Here is an 11,564-nt window from a genome sequence, read left to right as displayed (position 1 = left end):
ACAGCAGTTGCCATGTCTGCATAGTGGGGCCCGCTGTGCACACATGGACGCTGCTGCACCGCACGATGTGTACAGCAGCGCTGCCTGTACAGCAGCGGATAAAAAATCCTTGGATGTTAGCCCTAAGAATTTTAGTACTTTCTTTTGGATTGGGTGTCATTCTGTCGGTCCAGAGAATCCAAGAACTGGGACGATATTTCCTCCAAATTAGTTTCAGCTACAGATCTCTAACTGCCATTTCCGTAAACTTATTATTATAATAGCGAACCCAACAAATATGGGCAAAGTTAATCAGCCCAGAAGTTGGCTCATGGAATTTTATTATCAGTTAGATTGGGTATCATTTTTTCGGTTTTGAGAATCCAAAAACTCTGCGGATATTTCCTCTTAATCAGTTTCACCTAAAAATCTCTCTCCTATTTTCGAATATGTATCATTATAATTGCAAACCGGATTAATATGGTCAAATTTGTTACGCTCAAAAGTTGGCTCAAGGAATTTTAGTACATTCAGCCAGATTGGGTCTCATTCTGTCGGTCTAGAGAATCCTAGAACTGTGCTGATATTTCCTTTAAATCTTACAGATATCTATCTCCCTTTTGCGAAAGCATATCAGTATAATGGCGAACCGGACGAGTATATCTCCCTTTTGCGAAAGCATATCAGTATAATGGCGAACCGGACGAGTATGGGTAAATTAATTCTTCCCGGAAGTTGGCTCAAGGAATTTTTCTACTTTCTACTGGATTGGGTTTCATTTGTCGGTGCAGAGAGTTCAAGAACTGGGCCGAAATTTACTGTAAATCAATTTCACGTACAGATCTTTATCTCCCTCTTCCGAAAACAGGCGATCCAGACGAAAATGGGAAAAGTTATCAAGCCTGGATGTTGGCCCTAAGAATTTTAGTACTTTCTGCTGGAATGGGTCTCATTATTTCGGTCAAGAGAATCCAAGAATTGGGCCGATATTTCCTCTAAATTGATATCACCTCTAATGGCTTATCGCATGAGTATGGGCGCAGTTACTCCGCCTGGAAGTGGACCTTTATCCGCTCTAGGACAGCAGCCGCGGTTGTAGTCATCGTGCGGCGCAGCAGTTGCCATGTCTGCATAGTATCCATCATTGGCTAAACAATCATTTGGTTATGCTATTTTGGGCTTTGCTCTAACCGAAGCTATTGCATCGTTTGCCCCAATGATGGCGTCTCTGATCTCATCCGTATTCCAATCGAGAAAAGGTGTTGATTTTCATATAGCACTTCACATCACATAAGTAAGAAGGAAGCCGGCTACTCCCCGAAAATGCCCCGCCCTACGGTTCGTTTGTCGTTGGGGCTGCTAAGCAGCAAAGAAGAAAGTCCTTCCGCCCAATTATTAGTAAGGCGGTGGTCGTAGATCACCAGAACAAGCACGATGTGCACACATGGACGCTGTGCACACATGGACGCTGCTGCACCGCACGATGTGTACAGCAGCGCTGCCTGTACAGCAGCGGATAAAAAACCCTTGGATGTTAGCCCTAAGAATTTTAGTACTTTCTTTTGGATTGGGTGTCATTCTGTCGGTCCAGAGAATCCAAGAACTGGGACGATATTTCCTCCAAATTAGTTTCAGCTACAGATCTCTAACTCCCATTTCCGTAAACTTATTATTATAATAGCGAACCCAACAAATATGGGCAAAGTTAATCAGCCCAGAAGTTGGCTCATGGAATTTTAATATCAGTTAGATTGGGTCTCATTTTTTCGGTTTTGGGAATGCAAAAACTCTGCCGATATTTCATCTTAATCAGTTTCTCCTAAATATCTCTCTCCCATTTTCGAACATGTATCATTATAATTGCAAACCGGATTAATATGGTAAAATTTATTATGCCCAAAAGTTGGCTCGAGGAATTTTAGTACTTTCAGCTAGATTGGGTCTCATTCTTTTGGTCCAGAGAATCCCAGAACTGGGCTGATATTTCCTCTAAATCTTACCGATATCTATCTCCCTTTTGCGAAAACAGATCAGTATAATGGTGAACCGGACGAGTATGGGTAAATTAATTCTTCCTGGAAGTTGGCTCAAGGAATTTTTCTACTTTCTACTGGATTGGGTTTCATTTTGTCGGTGCAGAGAGTTCAAGAACTGGGCCAAAATTTCCTGTAAATAAGTTTCACGTACAGATCTTTTTCTCCCTCTTCCGAAAACACGTGATCCAGACGAGTATGGGAAAATTTATCACGCTTGGATATTAGCCCTAAAAATTTTATTACTTTCTGCTGGAATGGGTCTCATTATTTTGGTCAAGAGAATCCAAGAATTGGGCCGATATTTCCACTAAATTGATATCACCTCTAATGGCTTATCGCATGAGTATGGGCGCGGTTACTCCGCCTGGAAGTGGACCTTTATCCGCTCTAGTACAGCAGCCGCTGTTGTAGTCATCGTGCGGCGCAGCAGTTGCCATGTCTGCGTAGTGGGGCCCGCTTTGCACACATGGCCGCTGCTGCATCGCACGATGTGTACTGTAGCGCTGCCTGTACAGCAGCGGATTTAAAATCCTTGGATGTTGGCCCTAAGAATTTTTGTGCTTTCTTTTTGATTGGGTGTCATTCTGTCGGTCCAGAGAATCCAAGAACTGGGCCGATATTTCTTCCAAATTAGTTTCAGCTAACAGATCTCTATCTCCCATTTCCGTAAACTTATTATTATAATAGTGAACCCAACAAATATGGGGAAAGTTAATCAGCCCAGAAGTTGGCTCAGGGAATTTTACTATTAGTTAGATTGGGTCTCATATTTTCGGTTTAGAAAATCCAAAAACTCTGCCGATATTTCCTCTTAATCAATTTCACCTAAAAATCTCTCTCCCATTTTCGAATATGTATCATTATAATTGCAAACCGGATTGATATGGTAAAATTTATTACGCTAAAAAGTTGGGGCAAGGAATTTTAGTACTTTCAGCTAGATTGGGTCTCATTCTGTCGGTCCAGAGAATCCCAGAACTGGGCTGATATTTCCTCTAAATCTTACAGATATTTGTCTCCCTTTTGCGAAAACATATCATTATAATGGCGAATCGGACGAGTATGGGTAAAATTAATTTTGCCCGGAAGTTGGCTCAAGGAATTTTACTACTTTCTACGTGATTGGGTGTCATTTTGTCGGTGCAGAGAGTTCAAGAATTGGGCCGAAATTTACTGTAAATCAGTTTCACGTACAGATCTTTATCACCCTCTTCCGAAAACACGCGATCCAGACGAGTATGGGAAAAGTTATCACTCCAGGATGTTGGCCCTAAGAATTTTATTACTTTCTGCTGGAATGGGTCTAATTCTTTCTGTCAAGGGAATCGAAGAGTTTAGCCGATATTTTTTCTAAATTAGTTTCACCTCTAATGGCATATTGAACGAGCATGGGCGAAGTTACTCCGCCTGGAAGTGAACCTTTATCCGCTCTATTATCCGCTCTAGTACAGTATCTGTTGTTGTAGTCATCGTGCCGTGCAGCAGTTGCCATGTCTGCATAGTGGGGCCCGCTGTGCACACATGGCCACTGTTGCACCGCACGATGTGTACAACAGCGCATAAAAAATCCTTGGATGTTGGCCCTAAGAATTTTAGCACTTTCTTTTGATTGGGTGTCATTTTGTCGGTCCAGAGAATCCAAGAACTAGGCCGATATTTCCTCTAAATTAGTTTCAGCTACAGATCTCTATCTCCCATTTCCGTAAACTTGTTATTATAATAGCGAACCCAACAAATATGGGCAAAGTTAATCTGCCCGGAAGTTGGCTCAAGAAATTTTACTTTCAATTAGATTGGGTGTTATTTTGTCGTTCTAGAGAATCCAAAAACTCTGCCGATATTTCCTCTTAATCAGTTTCACCTAAAAATCTCTCTCCCATTTCTGAACATGCATCATTATAATTGCGAACCGGATTAATACTGTCAAATTTATTACACCCAAAAGTTGGCTCAAGGAATTTTAGTACTTTCAGCTAGATTGGGTCTCATTCTTTCGGTCCAGAGAATCCTAGAACTGGGCTGATATTTCCTCTAAATCTTACAGAAATCTATCTCCCTTTTGAGAAAACAGATTGGTATAATCGCGAACAGGATGAGTATGGGTAAATTAATTCTTCTCGGAAGTTGGTCCAAGGAATTTTTCTACTTTCTACTGCATTGGGTTTCATTTTGTCGGTAGCCGAGAGTCCAATAACTGGGCCAAAATTTCATGTAAATCAGTTTCACGTATAGATCTTTATCTCCCTCTTACGAAAAAACGCGATCTAGACGAGTATGGGAAAATTAATCACGCCTGGATGTTGGCCCTAAGAATTTTAGTACTTTCTGCTGGAATGGGTCTCATTATTTCGGTCAAGAGAATCCAAGAATTGGGCCGATATTTCCTCGAAATTGATATCACCTATAATGGCTTATCGCATGAGTATGGGCGTAGTTACTCCGGCTGGAAGTGGACCTTTATCCGCTCCTGTACAGCAGCCGTTGTTGTATGCATCGTGCGGTGCAGCAGTTGCCATGTCTGTACAGTGGGGCCCGCTGTGCGCACATGGCCGCTGCTGCACCGCACGATGTGTACAGCGGCGCTGCCTGTACAGCAGCGGATAAAAAATCCTTGGAAGTTGGCCCTAATAATTTTAGTACTTTCTTTTTGATTGGGTGTCATTCTGTTGGTCCAGAGAATCCAAGAACTGGGCCAATATTTCCTCCAAATTAGTTTCAGCTACAGATCTCTTTCTCCCATTTCCGTAAACTTATTATTATAATTTCGAACCCAACAAATATGGGCAAAGTTAATCAGCCCGGAAGTTGGCTTAAGAAATTTTACTTTCAATTGGGTCTCATTTTGTCGGTCTAGAGAATCCAAAAACTCTGCTTATGTTTAGAAACCCAGAGCTGGGCTGATATTTCCTCTAAGTCTTACAGATATCTATCTCTTTTTTGTGAAAACATATCAGTATAATGGCGAACCGGACGAGTATGGGTAAATTAATTCTGCCTGGAAATTGGCTCAAGGAATTTTTCTACTTTCTACTGGATTGGGTCTCATTTTGTCGGTGCAGAGGGTTCAAGAACTGGGCCGAAATTTCCTGTAAATCAGTTGCACGTACAGATCTTTATCTCCCTCTTCCGAAAACAAGCAATCCAGACGGGTATGGGAAAAGTTCTCACGCCTGGATGTTGGCCCTAAGAATTTTAGTACTTTCTACTGGAATGGGTCTTATTATTTTGGTCAACAGAATCCAAGAATTGGGCCGATATTTCCTCCAAATTGATGTCACCTCTAGTGGCGTATCGCATGAGTATGGGCGCAGTTACTCCTCCTGGAAGTGGACTTTTATCCCGCTCTAGTACAGCAGCCGCTGTTGTAGTCATCGTGCGGCGCAGCAGTTGCCATGTTTACATAGTGGGGCCCGCTGTGCACAGATGGCCACTGCTGCACCGCACGATGTGTACAGCAGCGCTACCTATACAGCAGCGGATAAAAAATCCTTGGCTGTTGGCCCTAAGAATTTTTGTACTTTCTTTTTGATTGGGTGTCATTCTGGCGGTCCAGAGAATCCAAGAACTGTGCCGAGATTTCCTCCAAATTAGTTTCACCTACGGATCTCTGTCTCCCATTTCCTTAAACTTATTAATATAATAGCGAACCCAACAAATATGGGCAAAGTTAATCAGCCCAGAAGTTGGCTCAAGGAATTTTACTGTCAGTTAGATTGGGTCTCATTTTTTCGGTTTAGAGAATCCAAAAACTCTGCCGATATTTGCTCTAAATCAGTTTCACCTAAAAATCTCTCTCCCATTTTCGAATATGTATTATTATAATTGCAAACTGGATTAATATGGTAAAATTTATTATGCTCAAAAGTTGGCTCAAGGAATTTTAGTACTTTCAGCTAGATTGGATCTCATTCTGTTGGTCCAGAGAATCCCAGAACTGGGCTGATATATCCTCTAAATCTTACGGATATCTGTCTCCATTTTGCGAAAACAAATCGTTATAATGGCGAACCGGACGAGTATGGGTAAATTAATTATGCCTGGAAGTTGGCTCAAGGAATTTTACTACTTACTACGTGATTGGGTCTCAAAGAACTGCGCCGAAATTTCGTGTAAATCAGTTTCACGTACAGATCTTTATCTCCCTCTTCCGAAAACACGCGATCCAGACGAGTATGGGAAAAAATTATCACGCTTGGATGTTGGCCCTAAGAATTTTAGTACTTTCTGCTGGAATCGGTCTCATTCTTTCGGTCAAGGGAATCCAAGAATTGGGCCGATATTTCCTCTAAATTAGTTTCACCTCTAATGGCTTATTGAACGAGTATGGGCGTAGTTACTCCGGCTGGAAGTGGACCTTTATCTGCTCCTGTATAGCAGCCGCTGTTCTACGCATCGTGCGGCGAAGCAGTTGCCATGTCTGCACAGTAGGGCCCGCTGTGCACACATGGCCGCTGCTGCACCGCACGATGCGTACAGCGGCGATGCCTGTACGGCAGCGGATAAAAAATCCTTGGAAGTTGGCCCTAAGAATTTTAGTACTTTCTTTTTTATTGGGTGTCGTTCTGTTGGTCCAGAGAATCCAAGAACTGGGCCGATATTTCCTCCGAATTAGTTACAGCAACAAATCTCTATCTCCCATTTCCGTAAACTTATTATTATAATAGCGAACCCAACAAATATGGGCAAAGTTAATCAGCCCAGAAGTTGGCTCATGGAATTTTACTGTCAGTTAGATTGGGTCTCATTTTTTCAGTTTAGAGAATTCAAAAACTCTGCCGATATTTCCTCTTAATCATTTTCACCTAAAAATCTCTTTCCCATTTTTGAATATGTATCATTATAATTGCAAACCGGATTAATATGGTAAAATTTATTACGCTAAAAAGTTGGCTCGAGGAATTTTAGTACTTTCAGCTAGATTGAGTCTCATTCTGTCGGTCCAGAGAATACCAGAACTGGGCTGATATTTCCTCTAAATCTTATAGATATCTATCTCCCTTTTGCGAAAACAAATCATTATAATGGTGAACCGGACGAGTTTGGGTAAACTAATTCTGCCCGGAAGTTGGCTCAAGGAATTTTACTACTTTCTACGTGATTGGGTCTAGTTTTGTCGGTTGAAATTTCCTGTAAACTAGTTTCATGTACAGATCTTTATCTCCCTCTTCCGAAAACACGCAATGCAGACGAGTAAGGGAAAAGTTATCACGCTTGGATGTTGGCCCTAAGAATTTTAGTACTTTCTGCTGGAAAGGTTCTCATTCTTTCGGTCAAGGGAATCCAAGAATTTGGCCGATATTTCCTCTAAATTAGTTTCACCTCTAATGGCTTATTGAACGAGTATGGGCGTAGTTACTCCGGCTGGAAGTGGACCTTTATCTGCTACTGTACAACAGCCGCTATTGTACGCATCGTGCGGCGCAGCAGTTGCCATGTCTGCACATTGGCGATGCCTGTACAGCAGCGGATAAAAAATCCTTAGAAGTTGGCCCTAAGAATTTTAGTACTTTCTTTTTTAATGGGTGTCGTTCTGCTGGTCCAGAGAATCCAAGAACTGGGCCGATATTTCTTCCGAATTAGTTACAGCTACAAATCTCTATCTCCCATTTCCGTAAACTTATTATTATAATAGCGAACCCAACAAATTTGGGCAAAGTTAATCAGCCCAGAAGTTGGCTCATGGAATTTTACTGTCAGTTAGATTGGGTCTCATTTTTTCAGTTTAGAGAATCCAAAAACTCTGCCGATAATTCCTCTTAATCATTTTCACCAAAAAATATCTCTCCCATTTTCGAATATGTGTCATTATAATTGCAAACCGGATTAATACGGTAAAATTTATTACGCTAAAAAGTTGGCTCGAGGAATTTTAGTACTTTCAGCTAGATTGCGTCTCATTCTGTCGGTCCAGAGAATCCCAGAACTGGGCTGATATTTCCTCTAAATCTTACAGATATCTATCTCCTTTTAGCGAAAACATATCATTATAATGGCGAACCGGATGAGTATGGGTAAATTAATTTTGCCCGGAAGTTGGCTCAAGGAATTTTACTACTTTCTACGTGATTGGGTGTCATTTTGTCGGTGCAGAGAGTTCAAGAATTGGGTCGAAATTTACTGTAAATCAGTTTCACATACAGATCTTTATCTCCCTCTTCCGAAAACACGCGATCCAGACGAGTATGGGAAAATTTGTTACGCCTGGATGTTGGCCCTTCGAATTTTGGTACTTTCTGCTGGAATGGGTCTCATTAATTCGGTGAAGAGAATCCAGGAATTGGGCCGATATTTTCTCTAAATTGATATCACTTCTAATGGCTTATCGCATGAGTATGGGAGCAGTTACTCTGCCTGGATGTGGACCTTTATCCGCTCTGGTACAGAAGCCGCCGTTGTAGTCATCGTGCAGTGCAGCAGTTGCCATGTCTGCATGATGGGGCCTGGCGCGCACACATGGCCACCGCTGCACCGCACGATGTGTACAAGTGTCACGCCGTCATCAAGCAGCCGATAAAAATCCTCGCATGGTGGCCCTAAGAATTTTAGTAGTTTCGTTTTGATTGGGTGTCATTCTGTCGGTCCAGAGAATCCAAGAACTGGGCCGATATTTCCTCCAAATTAGTTTCAGCTACAGATCTCTATCTCCCATTTCCGTAAACTTATTATTATAATAGCGAACCCAACAAATATGGGCAAAGTTAATCAGCCCAGAAGTTGGCTCATGGAATTTTACTGTCAGTTAGATTGGGTCTCATTTTTTCAGTTTAGAGAATCCAAAAACTCTGCCGATATTTCCTCTTAATCATTTTAACCTAAAAATCTGTCTCCCATTTTTGAATATGTATCATTATAATTGCAAACCGGATTAATATGGTAAAATTTATTACGCTAAAAAGTTGGCTCGAGGAATTTTAGTACTTTCAGCTAGATTGGGTCTCATTCTGTCGGTCCAGAGAATCCTAGAATTGGGCTGATATTTCCTCTAAATCTTACAGATATCTATCTCCCTTTTGCGAAAACAAATCATTATAATGGTGAACCGGACGAGTTTGGGTAAACTAATTCTGCCCGGAAGTTGGCTCAAGGAATTTTACTACTTTCTACGTGATTGGGTCTAGTTTTGTCGGTTGAAATTTCCTGTAAACTAGTTTCACGTACAGATCTTTATCTCCCTCTTCCGAAAACACGCGATCCAGACGAGTATGGGAAAAGTTATCACGCTTGGATGTTGGCCCTAAGAATTTTAGTACTTTCTGTTGGAATGGGTCTCATTCTTTCGGTCAAGGGAATCCAAGAATTGGGCCGATATTTCCTCTAAATTAGTTTCACCTCTAATGGCTTATTGAACGAGTATGGGCGTAGTTACTCCGGCTGGAAGTGGACCTTTATCTGCTCCTGTACAGCAGCCGCTGTTCTACGCATCGTGCGGCGAAGCAGTTGCCATGTCTGCACAGTGGGGCCCGCTGTGCACACATGGCCGCTGCTGCACCGCACGATGCGTACAGCGGCGATGCCTGTACTGCAGCGGATAAAAAATCCTTTGAAGTTGGCCCTAAGAATTTTAGTACTTTCTTTTTGATTGGGTGTCGTTCTGCTGGTCCAGAGAATCCAAGAACTGGGCCGATATTTCCTCCGAATTAGTTACAGCTACAAATCTCTATCTCCCATTTCCGTAAACTTATTATTATAATTGCGAACCAAACAAATATGGGCAAAGTTAATCAGCCCAGAAGTTGGCTCATGGAATTTTACTGTCAGTTAGATTGGGTCTCATTTTTTCAGTTTAGAGAATCCAAAAACTCTGCCGATATTTCCTCTTAATAATTTTCACCTAAAATCTCTTTCCCATGTTTGAATATGTATCATTATAATTGCAAACCGGATTAATATGGTAAAATTTATTACGCTAAAAAGTTGGCTCGAGGAATTTTAGTACTTTCAGCTAGATTGGGTCTCATTCTGTCGGTCCAGAGAATCCCAGAATTGGGCTGATATTTCCTCTAAATCTTACAGATATCTATCTCCCTTTTGCGAAAACAAATCATTATAATGGTGAACCGGACGAGTTTGGGTAAACTAATTCTGCCCGGAAGTTGGCTCAAGGAATTTTACTACTTTCTACGTGATTGGGTCTAGTTTTGTCGGTTGAAATTTCCTGTAAACTAGTTTCACGTACAGATCTTTATCTCCCTCTTCCGAAAACACGCGATCCAGACGAGTATGGGAAAAGTTATCACGCTTGGATGTTGGCCCTAAGAATTTTAGTACTTTCTGCTGGAATGGGTCTCATTCTTTCGGTCAAGGGAATCCAAGAATTGGGCCGATATTTCCTCTAAATTAGTTTCACCTCTAATGGCTTATTGAACGAGTATGGGCGTAGTTACTCCGGCTGGAAGTGGACCTTTATCTGCTCCTGTACAGCAGCCGCTGTTCTACGCATCGTGCGGCGAAGCAGTTGCCATGTCTGCACAGTGGGGCCCATGTGCACACATGGCCGCTGCTGCACCGCACGATGCGTCATACGATGCTCGTACAGCAGCGGATAAAAAATCCTTGGAAGTTGGCCCTAAGAATTTTAGTACTTTCTTTTTGATTGGGTGTCGTTCTGTGGTCCAGAGAATCCAAGAACTGGGCCGATATTTCCTCCGAATTAGTTACAGCTACAAATCTCTATCTCCCATTTCCGTAAACTTATTATTATAATTGCGAACCAAACAAATATGGGCAAAGTTAATCAGCCCGAAGTTGGCTCATGGAATTTTCTGTCGGTTAGATTGGGTCTCATTTTTTCAGTTTAGAGAATCCAAAAACTCTGCCGATATTTCCTCTAATAATTTTCACCTAAAAATCTCTTTCCCATGTTTGAATATGTATCATTATAATTGCAAACCGGATTAATATGGTAAAATTTATTACGCTAAAAAGTTGGCTCGAGGAATTTTAGTACTTTCACTAGATTGGGTCTCATTTTGTCGGTCCGGAGAATCCCGAGTGGGCTGATATTTCCGCTAAATCTTACAGATATCTATCTCCCTTTTGCGAAAACAAATCATTATAATGGTGAACCGGACGAGTTTGGGAAAACTAATTCTGCCCGGAAGTTGGCTCAAGGAATTTTACTACTTTCTACGTGATTGGGTGTAGTTTTGTCGGTTGAAATTTCCTGTAAACTAGTTTCACGTCAGATCTTTATCTCCCTCTTCCGAAAACACGCGATCCAGGCAGTATGGGAAAAGTTATCACGCTTGGATGTTGGCCCTAAGAATTTTAGTACTTTCTGTGGAATGGGTCTCATTCTTTCGGTCAAGGGAATCCAAGAATTGGGCCGATATTTCCTCTAAATTAGTTTCACCTCTAATGGCTTGTTGAACGAGTATGGGCATAGTTACTCCGGCTGGAAGTGGACCTTTATCCGCTCTGTCGCAGCCGCCGTTATGCGCATCGTGCGGCGCGGCGATTGCCATGTCTCGCACAGTGGGGCCCGTTGTGCACACATGGCCGCTTGCTACGTGCGCGATCGTCTGGCGCGATGTCCATGCAGCGCGGATA

Source organism: Telopea speciosissima, chromosome 8, assembly GCF_018873765.1.
Source record: "Telopea speciosissima isolate NSW1024214 ecotype Mountain lineage chromosome 8, Tspe_v1, whole genome shotgun sequence".
Taxonomy (NCBI): domain Eukaryota; kingdom Viridiplantae; phylum Streptophyta; class Magnoliopsida; order Proteales; family Proteaceae; genus Telopea; species Telopea speciosissima.
Note: the sequence above shows the minus strand (reverse complement) of the source record.